At 40.5% G+C, this 14,787-nt stretch overlaps 1 non-coding gene across 1 annotated transcript; it reads right to left on the reverse strand.

The window, feature by feature from the left end:
- Window positions 1-433: 433 nt before the first annotated feature.
- On the reverse strand, window positions 434-503 carry TRNAV-UAC. The gene has a single exon. It is a non-coding gene; the product is annotated as a tRNA-Val (tRNA).
- Window positions 504-14,787: the final 14,284 nt, after the last annotated feature.

Raw genomic sequence — 14,787 nt, forward strand, 5'->3', positions numbered from 1 at the left:
GAGGGTGGTCTGTAGCAGGCTATAAACTGGAAGGCAGTTTTACCCACTGTTAGTTGCACATGGATAGTCTCTGATGCTTCATGCTGTGCCACCAACCTGGAGGTGTTCATAGGTTCATAGGTTCATAGGTTAGTACTAGGTTAACTGCTCTTGTGAGCCATTTTAAGCCTAGCCAGTTATCCCCTGTGAGATTCAAACCCTGTATCATGTGTTTGTAAGGCAAACACCTTAACCATTAGGCCACCCTCCCAACCCAAAATAAATTCCCACTGCCAGTCTCAAACCCAGGACCTTGGTAACATTAGTCTGTATGACCTACCACTAGGCCATGACTGCCATAAAAGGTATCTCAAACCATGGATTTAGTTCCTGGAATCGAATCTGTTATTCCTTATCATGCCTACCCTAATCTTCTTATCTTGCACTGACATAATGGTTCCACTGGGGATCGAACCCAGGACCTTCTGCGTGTAAAGCAGACGTGATAACCACTACACTACACCACTACACTGTGGGTATCTTTGATGAATATTGATACTCCCCCTCCTTTTCTGGTTCGTTCCAAGTTTTGGGGCCGAAAAGCATGGTATGAGGTATAACCTGGTAGTGCTGGGGTGCTCTCGGGAGTCTTAACCAGGTTTCGGTTACTGCACAGATATCGATGTTCTCCATGCTAAGGAGAGTTTCGAGTGCATGCATCTTGGGGTTTAGACTTCTGGCGTTGAGTAACATTACTCTTAGTTTCTTATCCCTTGTGATAGCTATGGAGGTGGGTTTGTCTTTTGAGCCTTGCCTAAAAAAGGCACTATGGGGGTAGCAAGAGCCTTTGCCAATATCCGAAAGCCCAGGGGTGTCAGGTGCAAGCCATCCCTAGCGAAGCATCGTGGCCTGTCGAACATGTCATCCCAGGCTGACAGGCATTGGATCCCCTTTGAATGACACCAATACTTAAGCCAATTGTTGAAATTGATCATCTTGTCTTCATATTGTGGCATCATTCTTGGTGAGAGTAAGATGCTACTCAAGGTCAGGGTCATACCGGCCTGGGCCACATGTTCAGAGAGCTCCTCTATGTCTCTTTTCATGTAGTCCAGGGAGGTACATTTCAGGTCATTCACACCAGCATGGACAATGACTGAGTCATATTTGTACTTGCCTTGGAGTGACCTGAGTGCTTGTGTTATGTGGTGGATCCTAGCGCCCGACAGGCAGCTCACCGTGACCTTCTCCTTGTTCAGCCTGGTGAGCGGGATGTCAGTGTGCCTGATGATAGAGTCACCTATTACAAGTTTATCAGGTGTGTTGTTTAGCCTTAAGGGCTGTGACTGTTCGGCACACTGGCTTTGTGAGCTATGTGTTGCATGTGTTTTGTCTTGGGATAGCGGTTGCTTGGGTGTCTGCTTTGGAGGTCTCTGCAGCTTAGGCAGATTTTTATTTAGAGCCTCCAAGTATGTTTTTGTGTGTTTATGTGTTTGGTTTGCTGTCGTGGTAGGTCTATGTGAGACTGGAATTGTAGTGAGTGTGGTTTCCTTCTCCTCCTGACAGGTTTCTCCAGTACTGAGTTGAGAGAGCTTAGCCTCCAGTTTGGCTATATGGTTGCATCTCTCACATGTGTTGGAATTTGTTGAGAGGAGGAGAGGGTTGTTTGTGTACATGAGACAGTTGTAACATTGCCCCAAGATTCCCAGATTCACCAGCTGGACTGGAGAGGAGATTGACAACTGACTTTTGGACATGCTAGAATAGTATTGGGAATTCCTTTATAATTGAAAAAAAGGGCCAATGGGAAACACGTTACTCAAGGGGAGTTTGTGAGGGTGTAGTGCTTTTAATTTTTTAGTGCTGACTTATATAATTGCTTTAGTGAGCAAGTGCCAGGTAACTTAAATGCAATGTGTTACAGGTAACTTAAATGCAAAAATGACAAACATTAACTTTATTTCAAGTGAAACAAGGAAATAAGTACAGTAAGCAATGCAGATATCACTAGGGATACACAGAAGAGCTGAAAGCCATGTTTTAGGTGGAATTAGCATTTCAAGGAAATAACAAGCAAACAAGCATACAAACAAAGCTAGATTCAGCAGGCCTGGATCTAGTCTATGCTATAGCAAACAAGGTGTACCAATTCCAGTAAGAAACAGTTCAAATATGCAGGCACTATAAGCCTTTAACCAGAAATTCCCAGCTCAGAAGGGCAGAGTCCAGCCTCTTCTCCCACAAGAGTGCAGACCACGAACCTTCTTAATGTAAAATAACTGGCCTGAAGCCCAAGTGCTTAAACCAGAACTAATACACTTTTAGAATAACAGACACTGAGCCCTCAATCAGCAGTTCCCAACTTAGAAGGATGTAAGCTACCTGTCCTGCCACCACAGTGCAGGCCACAAACCTTTCTAATGTAAAACAACTGGTCTGAGCCCAAGTGCTTAATCCAAAAGACTTAGAATGATAGCTACACTTTAATCAAGTTACTACCAAGCAGTAATTAATACAATTGAATACTTTAAAGAATGCCTGGATTAGTGCTCAAGTTATACAAACAAAGCTAGATTTGGCAGGCCTCGATCTAGTCTATGCTACAGCTAACAAGGTGTACCAGTTTAGTAAGAAACAGTTCAAATATGCAGGCACTATAAGCCTCTAACCAGAAATTCCCAGCTCAGAAGGGCAGAGTCCAGCCTCTCCTCCCACAAGAGTGCAGATCACGAACCTTCTTAATGTAAAATAACTGGCCTGAAGCCCAAGTGTTTAAACCAGAACTAATACACTTTTAGAATAACAGACACTGAGCCCTCAATCAGCAGTTCCCAACTTAGAAGGATGTAAGCTACCTGTCCTGCCACCACAGTGCAGGCCACAAATCTTCCTAATGTAAAACAACTGGTCTGAGCCCAAGTGCCTAATCCAAAAGACTTTGAATGATAGCTATACTTTAATCAAGTTACTACCAAGCAGTAATAAATACAAACTGAATACTTTAAAGAATGCCTGGATTAGTGCTCAAGTTATACAAACAAAACTAGATTCAGCAGGCCTGGATCTAGTCTATGCTCAGCAAACAAGGTGTACCAATTTAGTAAGAAGCAGTACAAATATGCAGGCACTATAAACCTTTAACCAGAAATTCCCAGCTCAGAATGGCAGAGTCCAGCCTCTCCTCCCACAAGAGTGCAGACTACGAATCCTCTTAATGTAAAATAACTGGCCTGAAGCCCAAGTGCTTAAACCAGAATTAATACACTTTTAGAATAACAAACACTGAGCCCTCAATCAGCAGTTCCCAACTTAGAAGGATGTAAGCTACCTATCCTGCCACTACAGTGCAGAGCACAAACCTTCTTAACGTAAAACAACTGGGCTGAAGCCCACGTGCTTAAACTAAAAGGCTTAGAGTGAGTTACACCAAGCAGTAATAAATACAACTGTGTACTTTTAGGATGACGCAAAAGCAAAATAAAGTAGGAAGAAACACAAATACAGTAAAAGAAGATACATTTTTTTTTTTTTTTTTTTGAGTGAGCAGATGCGATGGGCCCAGGAGGAGTATCCAAGTGTAAATTTACAAGAGGGGCAGGCAGTTTCAAAGCCAGCAAGATTAACACCAAAACAAAAAAAGGGACGGTGGGTGGGGACCTACTGAAAAAACAGTCAACTTCTAGCTAGATATTGCTCAATGCAACACAAACAAATTACTTTAAAAAGTGCAGATAAAAGTTACTTAGCTACACTTATGCATTCAATTGATATCATGCAGGTCTTAACCGGCCAAAACTCACAGTTTAAACAGAAAATAATTCACTGTACCACTTGTATAAGACAGAAACTGAATAACAATGAAGAAAACTACTACCCCCACCTATCACTGGCTATGCAGGTTTTTAAGAAGCCTTAACTGAAAATACCACATGCACTACTGAAAAAACAGGCAACTTCTAGCTAGATATTGCTCAATGCAACACAAACTACTTTAAAAAGTGCAGATAAAAGTTACTTAGCTACACTTATGCGTTCAATTGATATCATACAGGTCTTAACTGGCCAAAGCTCACAGTTTAAACAGAAGATAATTCACTCTACCACTTGTATAAGACAGAAACTGAATAACAATGAAGGAAACTACTACCCCCACCTATCACTGGCTATGCAGGTTTTTAAGAAGCCTTAACTGAAAATACCACATGCACTACTGAAAAAACAGTCAACTTCTAGCTAGATATTGCTCAATGCAACACAAACAAATTACTTTAAAAAGTGCAGATAAAAGTTACTTAGCTACACTTATGCGTTCAATTGATATCATGCAGGTCTTAACCGGCCAAAGCTCACAGTTTAAACAGAAGATAATTCACTGTACCATTTGTATAAGACAGAAACTGAATAACAATGAAGGAAACTACTACCCCCAACCTATCACTGGCTATGCAGGTTTTTAACAAGCCTTAACTGAAAATACCACATGCACTACTGAAAAAACAGTCAACTTCTAGCTAGATATTGCTCAATGCAACACAAACAAATTACTTTAAAAAGTGCAGATAAAAGTTACTTAGCTACACTTATGCATTCAATTGATATCATGCAGGTCTTAACCGGCCAAAGCTCACAGTTTAAACAGAAAATAATTCACTGTACCACTTGTATAAGACAGAAACTGAATAACAATGAAGAAAACTACTACCCCCACCTATCACTGGCTATGCAGGTTTTTAAGAATCCTTAACTGAAAATACCACATGCACTACTGAAAAAACAGGCAACTTCTAGCTAGATATTGCTCAATGCAACACAAACAAACTGCTTTAAAAAGTGCAGATAAAAGTTACTTAGCTACACTTATGCGTTCAATTGATATCATACAGGTCTTAACCGGCCAAAGCTCACAGTATAAACAGAAGATAATTCACTCTACCACTTGTATAAGACAGAAACTGAATAACAATGAAGGAAACTACTACCCCCACCTATCACTGGCTATGCAGGTTTTTAACAAGCCTTAACTGAAAATACCACATGCACTACTGAAAAAACAGTCAACTTCTAGCTAGATATTGCTCAATGCAATACAAACAAATTACTTTAAAAAGTGCAGATAAAAGTTACTTAGCTACACTTATGCGTTCAATTGATATCATGCAGGTCTTAACCGGCCAAAGCTCACAGTTTAAGCAGAAGATAATTCACTGTACCACTTGTATAAGACAGAAACTGAATAACAATGAAGGAAACTACTACCCCCACCTATCACTGTGCTATACGTTCCCTCTTTGCCAAGGCGTAGGCATATTGGGCATGCCTCTGTCTGCCTACTGGGGCTGGCACAGTGTGTCCGTGGTCTGGATCCCTTTGTGCCTGTGTTGGCCTTGGCAATTGCAGTGGAGTGTGAGGCCATCCCCCATTTTGACCCTGCTGCAGCTGTTTCCACAGGATCATATTATGTAGCATGGCACATACTATGAAGATGTGGGCACATGTGCCTGGGGAGTACTGCAAGGCTCCACCAGATGTCTCCAAGCACCGGAACCATGATTTCAGCATCCCAAACACATGCTCTATGATGATTCTGGTTTGTGCGTGTGCCTCATTATGGCGTTCTTGCATTGGTGTGTGGGCATTTCTGATGGGGGTCATCATCCATGGCTCCAGTGCATAGCCAGCATCCCCCACAAGGTGGCCTTGTGGGATGACCCCCTGACAAATACCTGATACAGCTGTGAGGCATGCCAGATATGGGAGTCATGGTAGCTGCCTGGGCTGCCAGCACACACATCCATAATGCCCTGGGCATTGCACATGACTTGGCAGTTGATGGAGTGGAATACCTTGCAGTTTATGTAGCACCTACCATACTCACTGGGTGGTGACTTGATTTGTATGTGCGTGCAGTCTATCTCACCCAGTACCTCCGGGTAGTTTGGCACACGGTGGAAGTGACGCATATTGCTGGCCAACTCCTCCTGAGTTCGGGGGAAGTATATATGCTCATTGGCATGTGCTAACATGGCATCCAGGAACCGGTGTAGTACCCTCGATGCCAATGCCTGTGAGATCCCCATTATATCTCCAGTTGGCCTTTGAAAGGTACCTGTGGCTAGTATTCACAAGCTTACACATACCTTCGTGTCCACTGGGAGGAGTTCCCCTCTGTTGTTTCTGGTTCTCAGGCGTGGCTGACACAGCTCTACTATTTGCTGTAAGATGTCCCTGTCCACCCTGTAATGCTCTACTATCTTCAGATCATGTAACCCCTGGTAGGTTACCCTTGGTCTGAACACTCTTCTCCTCCTTCAAGGTCTACGGTGGTTGTCGGCATCATCCTCCACAACACCATCGGTCTGTAACACATGCTGATGAATCACAGCTATGGCAGCTCCCAACATGTACATTTTCAAAGTTCCCATCTGTTTACACCTATGGCACAGTGTTTGGGAATACACAGGTGTGTGTTGGGTGCTTTCACACTTTATACTGTTTTGCTGTGAACACTGATGATGTCATAGGGTGTGTATGTACGATCGTGGCTACAGGGTATCTTCTGTGTTTATTAACGGAACCACTATTGTGCTGCCTTTGGTGTTGCATTACATTTGGCTTCCGTGAATTACCTCCTGCCCTTCCATTTACATTTGTGCATGTTACACCTACCATTTGCTGGCATGCATCCAGCAGCCTGCTTTCATTTGTACTTTCCTAGACCTGGCTTATCTTGCGTAATGTGTTCTACTGTCGGTCTACTATGGGTTTGCTTTGCTCTGCTATGACAGTTCTCCTATCCTTGCATTCCAAATCCTCCCCTCCTTTCTTTGCAATCCTATGCCTCCCCGATCCTGTTTTGCAGGTTTTTGCATGCAGGCTTGTCTACTGCCATCGATTGGCCACCGTGAGTTGATTGGTGTTAATTGCTCATTAGTACGCCAATTACCCTGCTTCAGCATCTCCTTCTTTTCTTCCCATGACCTTCCTGTTTGTGCTATTGTTCGCGGCGCGTGCATCCGCTTACCGGATTTCGGGCACGTTTTCATCCACGTACACATGCGCTTTCAGGCACCATGTGTGCTCTCAGCTAAATGGTTCTATACCTTCCTCCCACTCCTGTCCTGCAGCTTTGCTTAGCAATGGCCAGGCCGGATTTGCATTGTTCCAATGTGCTTACTGATACGGTGGCACACCCCTCTGCTGATGTCATGTATCACCTCTGATAAACTCCTCGGTGTTATAGCGCTGCGCCATCAGGTACATCCTTAATCCGGCGGGCCATTTGTGATTCAGTATTACCTGCCTCATTTGCATGGCATTGACTACTAATTCATAGTTACAGCGCCGAACACTGTCGCGGGCCCTTGGCAACACTTGTGCCTTGCTTGTGGTGTGCCATGCCTACCATTGTGTATTATGGTGAAATCCTGATCTGTCTTACATTGTGATTTTATGACATTTGTATATATTTCCTTTGTATTCCTGTTTGCGCACACATGCCCTGCGGTTGTACTGTGCGTTACTGTGGACATGACATTAAATGTTGTTTTTTAGGTGTTGTGCATTTTTTCTTGTGCTATTGGCTGTATATTTAGCCATTGGCATATGTTAACTTTGTAATACATGAGTCTGGTCTGCTTCTATAACTTCGATGTTCTGTTTGGGAAAATGTAAACCGTGTTTTTTGGTTTACATTTCCATGGGCTTGCGCTACGCCTGCACCACTTCGTGAATTGCTGTATGCCTTCATTAGCATGGTGCGACACTGCGCATGGGGTGATTTGCATAACTATGCCGAGGGCTGTGTAGATCTGGCGTACGCCGGTAGTGCATGTGGAATTGATTCGTACCTGAATCGCTCGACGGACATATTTGGCGTTATCCCGCATATGCTATGCCTGCGCCTGGCGCAAGCTTCATGAATCCAGGGGGTATTATAAACAACATTCTTTGAAATATATACATAAATAAAGCATGCATCATAAGAAACACTTGTAAGACACGTGCATTCAATAAATATTAATATAATATATATATTTGTAAATATCATAAAAAATGCACACTTTTTTTTTATTTCTGTCACACTTAAGACATCCTTAAGCTCATTTCTTGAAGAGGTAATTTCCATGGCCAACACTGCTTCTATATTCTTATACTGCTCAATTAGAAGCTTAATGTAGCCATGGCTGATGTCTAAGTTTAATTTTTGCCATTTTATTAGCAGTTCAGGATAGGTGGTACTGAAGGTAGACATTTTTAAAACACGTAATCCTCTCGGTACCACCTTAAAACTAAGACACGCCTCCATGAGGAGTCTTTGCCATTGTGTAGACTTTAATTTAGTCATTTTATTCTCTACCTTTTTTGTCAACTGCAAAACATTCATGTTCCTAAGGATACTTACTGTATAACAAAATTAAACGTAGACAAGAAATGAGCTTAAGGATGTCTTAAGTGTGACAGAAGTGGATAGCGTCATTAGCGATCTCACTATAAGTTTAATGGCACTTGATAATGTTATTACAGGAGAAGAAGAAGAAATTGGAGAGAGACTTCAGTGATTTCCACAGGGGTAATGTCTTCTCATGGCCCAGGGAGACCAATGCTGCTACTAACAACACACGGAGAGCGTTTCCACCTTCCACAAGCAGAGAGGGGTGGATCACTGAAGGTACAATGATGACGACACCGGAAACAATGGCACAGGTGGTGCAACAAACTGAAGAAATGAGGGGAACTCAGAACAGCAGTGCTTATGGAGGCACCATATGTTTGCCAGGTAGGGAAGTTGTCTCACACCTGGGCAGCATGGATGTCAGGAGGAAAGTTCAACAGGAAACGGCCACAACTTCCACAGGGAATGTGGGGATACCGGCAGATGATAGCAACAACCTTTTTTTCCTTTCCATTACCAATATGCCAGATAGAGAGGCAAGTTTGATCTCCGCAGAACCGTGTGAGGAAGCGCAAGGGTTCAGAAGAGAGGTACGAATTTCAGTGCAAGGTGCTACGACCAGTACAGAGGACTTGATTATTAACTTATCCAGGTATATACTTTCCAAAGGTCTCTCATTTATACCGTCTAAAAACTCTGACTTAATGGATGTGATTATAGACATTAAAATGTTCACTAGAAATGTGGTGCTGAAAATTATGTTTGGGGATAATATGAATAATGGTTATAAAGTGTTTAAAAAACCTTCTACATTTATACCTCAGATGCATCCACTTTTAGATGCATTTGAAAGAGCTTGTGAAAGTGATTTATTACAATTGTCAATGTCACACACCAGACCTGGCTTTTTTAATTTAACTAGTAAAGAATCTGAAGCTTTGAATAGACTGCAGAACAATGCTGAGATAGTAATTAGACAGGCAGACAAGGGTGGAGCTGTGGTGTTGTTGGACAGAGATTTCTATAAGAGGAAAATGGAGTAACTATTGGTTGGCAACAACACTTATAAGTTATTAAGTAAGGTGCAACTAGACAAGATCATAAAAAGTGTTCATAGTGAATTATATGACCTTCTCTTATGTAGAGTAATAGATATAGATCTGTATAGATACGTTTTGCTTGAGAAACCAATTGTCCCCACTTTCAGGGGACTGCCGAAGGTCCATAAAAGTTTGATGGACCCCAACATGAGACCTACAGTCTTGGGGAGGGGATGGCTTACAGAAACTCTCTCCATTTATTTGGAAGAACAACTTAGACCAGTGGTACATGGTGTATCCACTATAATTAGAGATACACAACAGTTCTTAGAGAGCTATGCTGGGTATGTTTTTTCTGATGCAGACAATGGTAATGAACTTTTGGTTTCACTTGATGTTGTTTCTTTATTTACATCCATACCAAATAACACAGGAATGAAGTATGTTAGGCTCTTTTTAATTGAAGAAGGAGTGCCAAGGGATCTCATTATGAGATACATGCCATTGCTGGACATTGTATTGAATAATAATGTCTTTATATATAAAGAGGAATATATTTTGCAAACCAAGGGGGTGGCAATGGGCACCCCGTGTGCGAACTCATATGCCAAACTAGTGTTGGCATATTGGGAGAAGACATATTTGTTGAACAGTGGAGATTATGGGGAGTACATTGGTTACTACAAAGTTTTGTAGATTATGTTTTTCTTGCATGGAAGGGCACTAGTGAACGACTGGTAGAATTTGTGGAATATCTGAATGGGACAACAGATTTTCTGTCTTTCGAATGTGTTAGTTCCCAGAAGAGATTACAATTTTTAGATGTGCAATTGAGCAAGGAGGATGATGGATTACACACTAATATGTTTAGGAAGCAATGTTGGAAAAACAGCTTGTTACATTGGAGCAGCATGCATCCAACTCACATTTATCCTAATATAATGAAGAGTCAGATACTAAGGGTATCAAGACTTACCAGTCATGATGAATCTTACAGAGAAGCATGTAAGATATTGGCAGATAACATAAAACAACAAGGTTATAAAGACAGTGAGATAGAGAGATCTATGTATAATAGTAGGTCACATAGGAATAGAAAAGGAAGACCATACTTCCAAAGGAATAGAAATATTGACAGGGTTGATGAAGAAGGTTTGAATGCAAGAGGAAATGAGGGGCTTAAAGTGATTATTCCATTTACTAATAGGAATAATAAGGTAAGAGAAGTAATAGAGAGAAATTGGAGATGATTGAATGTAGATAATGATATCACTACGATAGCAGGTAACAGGCCAAGATACACGTATAGAAATGCAAAATCACTTAAGCGATTTCTTTGTTATGAGCAAGAAAAGATTCATACTATAAGATATTCAGACAGACAGGGGACATTTGCTGTAGGGGCTGCAACCAATGCCCATACATGGCAGGTGATAATACATTTGTTCACCCTGATACGAGACAGGATTATGTGTTTAAACAATATGTGGATTGTAAGATGAGAGACTTGGTATACCTGGCACAGTGCCAGGTATGCAAGTCCTTCTATGTAGATAAAACCATTAGGACCCTCAGAGAAAGAGTAAGAGAGCATGCTTATGCTGTAAACAAAGAAGATGATAAGAACACATAGCTAACCTATGGTATGACACATAAATTTAAGTTTAGAGCATTAGAATTGATTAAGAAATTAGACAGATTAGGGAATGTTAAGACTTACATGGAGGGTAGAGAAAGTAGATGGATAATACGCTTACAAGCACATAAAATGAGTGGACTGAATGATAGGATGATGTTAAAACCTTTTTTATCAGCCAGACCACATGCACATTAGTCATTTTAAATAGTATTTTAATTTTCACAGCTTTATGTGAATGATTTTTAGACATAAGCATACGTATATACTGCTTTTAGTTAGTTGTTAGAATGAACTACACTACATACATTCTTTGATTTTAGTTTTATTTAAATAAAAAGTGTGTATTTTTATGATATTTATAAATATATATATTATATTAATATATATTGAATGCTCGTATTTTACGTGTTTCTTATGATGCATGCTTTATTTATGTATATATTTCGAAGAATGCTGTTTATAAAGCATGTCTTTTTAAATTTTAAATTTCAACATGATGTCATAATTGTTTCTGTTGAACCATAGGCCAGAAGGGTTTGAATTTACCATTTATGGTTGGCAGTTAATAGTTTTTACTTAAAGTCTGATGAAACGTGATAACGTGAAAGCGTTCACTGTCTTTATAATCAATTGGATTAAAAGTTCATTTTAAAGGATTATCTGCTTTGGTGTTGCCTTTTTCAGCTATTTTTGGATTTTTCTATGTGTATTCTGAAAGGCACTTTATCCAGGACAGACTGAGTGTTTTTCTTTTAATTTCTAAAACTAGTTCAGTTAAAGGAGCATTCTCAGTGCAGTACAAATTTGAATTAGCAAAACCCAAGTCCAGCTTTATTGTTGACTGTCGGAATTGTGGTGTCAGTCGTGTATGTGTCTAAAAGAGGGAAATGCTTAGCATTTGGTCAGCAATGTCACAAGTGAAAAAAATAAACCATTTTCAAAAGTTTTGCAAATCAAGTAAACCCCACACAGTTGTAAAGAAGGGTCACTCAAAAATGCAAATTGATAGGGTTGCAGCAGTCTACTTTCTATGTAGATGGTGTATCAGTAATTGGTGAAAGAGTTGATGCAGTGAATTTATTGGCAAAGAGCAAAGTGTTTTCTACTGTCTAGATCAACAGTAAATCTACAGAGCTTAAAGTAGACACTGGTTCAAAATGTAATGTTATATTAGCAGACACATTTGCTAAAGTGAGAACTAATGAGTAACTCAATGTGGCCGGTAGTGTGAAACTTGTGGAAGTGAAGAAATGCAAACTGAGGGCACAGTAATGCTTTCATGTTATTTGGCTAGGAACTGTTACAACTTCTTATTCTATGTAGTTTGAAGACCTGTGCAGTCATTATTGGGTCTCAGAGACAGTTTGAGAATGAATCTGTTTTCTTTTACCAAAGAAGTTTATCACATAAGTGCATATCCTAGTTCCAAATTTTCTGAAGCCATTTTCTCAGAGTATGCTGATATTTTGATGACAAGTTGGGTAAACTTCCAGTTGTGTATTCCATGAAGTTAGACGCAGAGGTCACTTCAGTAGTCAGACCACCAAGAAAAGTTCTGACAACTATGCAGGATAAAGTCAAAACTCAGTTGGATAAAATGGTACAGCAAGGTGTAATCTGTCCAGTTACAGAACCAACTGAATGGATGTGGCCCATGGTAGCAGCTCACAGAAAAGCTTAGATGAATTCAGAATATGTATTGACCCAAAAGATTTGAACAAAACATTACAGAGACCATATCATCCAATGTGTACAGTTGAACAAGTTGCAGCTCTAGTACTGAATGCCACTGTTTGTTTTGTATGCAAAAAGTTCATTTTGGCAAGTAATGCTTGATCACAAATCCTCATTACTAACCACTTTCAGTACCCCATTTGGCAGATACAGATTCCTAAGGATGCCCTTTGGAATAAATTTGTCAGGTGAAGTCTTCCAGCATGCAATGGAGCAAATCTTTTCAGGATATCCTTGTGCCATGATCTTCTTCTTCTTTCGGCTTTTTTCCCGGTCAGGGGTCGCCAGTAGATGATTATTAGTCGGAGGCAATGGTGTAGTAGAGTATGACAGAAATCTAAAGAGAGTTCTAGACATAGCGTGTGAAGTAAACTTAAAGCTCAGTGTTCTAAAGTACAAATTCAGACTACTAGAAGTTACATATGTAGGTCATTAATTTACCAGCACTGGCTTGAGGCCAGATCTGACCAAGCAAACAGCAATTCTTGAGATGTCAGCACCAGACAATATTCAAGCTCTACAGTGTTTTCTAGGCATGGTCAACTATTTAGGTAAGGTTATACCAGACTTCAGTGAGTTGACAGCAACTCTAAGAGAGCTGATGTGCAAAAATGTTATATGGTCTTGGTTAGAACAGCACCAGGAGGCATTTGAAGACCTTAAGCAGAAAACTGCTGCCCCACCTACAGTAAGATACTATGATGCGGGGTTGGAGCCTAGATGGCCAACTGAGAGCAGTGAATTTTGAGAGCTCCATAAACTATTTTATTTTATTTTACATTTGTTAACCGGGAAAGTCCGACTGGACACAGGTCCATTTTCAGCGGAGGCCCGGGGAGATAAGTTCCAAACAACACATACATAGAATAACAGGAAATTACATGGAACAGTTGTTTCATGTTATGAGAGCTTTCATTGCATACACACAAGGAGATGATACATACTGGAATACATTAAATTAACAGTTTATGCGAAAGTCAAGCATTGAGGTATAGAGTATCAAAAGACATCTACTCAAAATACCTAAAAGGAGGCAGTATTTCAGATTCATGAAACAGATGGTTTGAGAGTAGTTGGGGTACAGACAAGTTACCTTTTTAAGGGTTAGCCTGGTGAATGGCATGAACATAGCCAATTATTCTGAAAATGTTTTTTTCAGGAGTTTTTTTAAAACTGAGTAGTGGAGGTGGTAGAGGTTGTATGGCTTGGTAGGGTGTTCTGTTTTTTGGCAATGGTGTTGGCAAAAAGGGATTTGCCAGCATCATTTTTGTGCTTCATGACTTTTATGAGGTTTTGGTTGCTGGATCTAAGAGTTCTAGTGGGGATGTGTGGTTGTATGAGTTCCTGTGGTGTAACAGTTAGGTTGGGAAAGTAGTAGAGTTTGTGAGCAGTAGATAGCTGGTTGAGTAGTAGCATATGCGGTAGCTCCAACCAGTTGACTTGCTTAAGTGTCAAGACAGTGATGGAACATATAAGGGGATTTGGTAGCAAATTTAGCAATTTTGTTGTAACAAGATTCCATTTGATTTTGGTCGGTTTGCCAGAGATTAGTTAAGATGGGAGAGGCATATAAGAGGATGGATAGGAGATGGGTCCTTGCAATGGTTGTTTTGGTGTTATTAGTCATAAAGTGTTTATTCCTATAAAGGAGTCCAAGTTTTTTGTTAACTTTCTTGATGGTTTGAGCGATGTGGATGTCAAATTTAAGACTGTTGTCAATGTCAACACCTAGCAGTTTTGTGTGTGTGTGTGGTAGGGCTGATTTGAGTGATGTCTTTGGATATGATGGAGAAGCTATCACTTAAGGGTGGTGGTTTTCCTGGGCCAAATATAATAAGTTTTTTTTTTGGGGGGATTGAGAAGAAGTTTGATATTGGTGAAACGTTTCTGTGAGGGTGAAGTAGTTCTGGGTTAAGGATTAAAGTTCATGTAGTGTGGAGGCAGCGCAAACAAGGGTGGTGTCATCTGCATATTGTACTACTGACACAGAGGGTGAGGATAAA

This window comes from Protopterus annectens, chromosome 9.part0 (assembly GCF_019279795.1).
Source record: "Protopterus annectens isolate FY-2018-M chromosome 9.part0, PAN1.0, whole genome shotgun sequence".
NCBI classification, from domain to species: Eukaryota; Metazoa; Chordata; order Ceratodontiformes; family Protopteridae; genus Protopterus; species Protopterus annectens.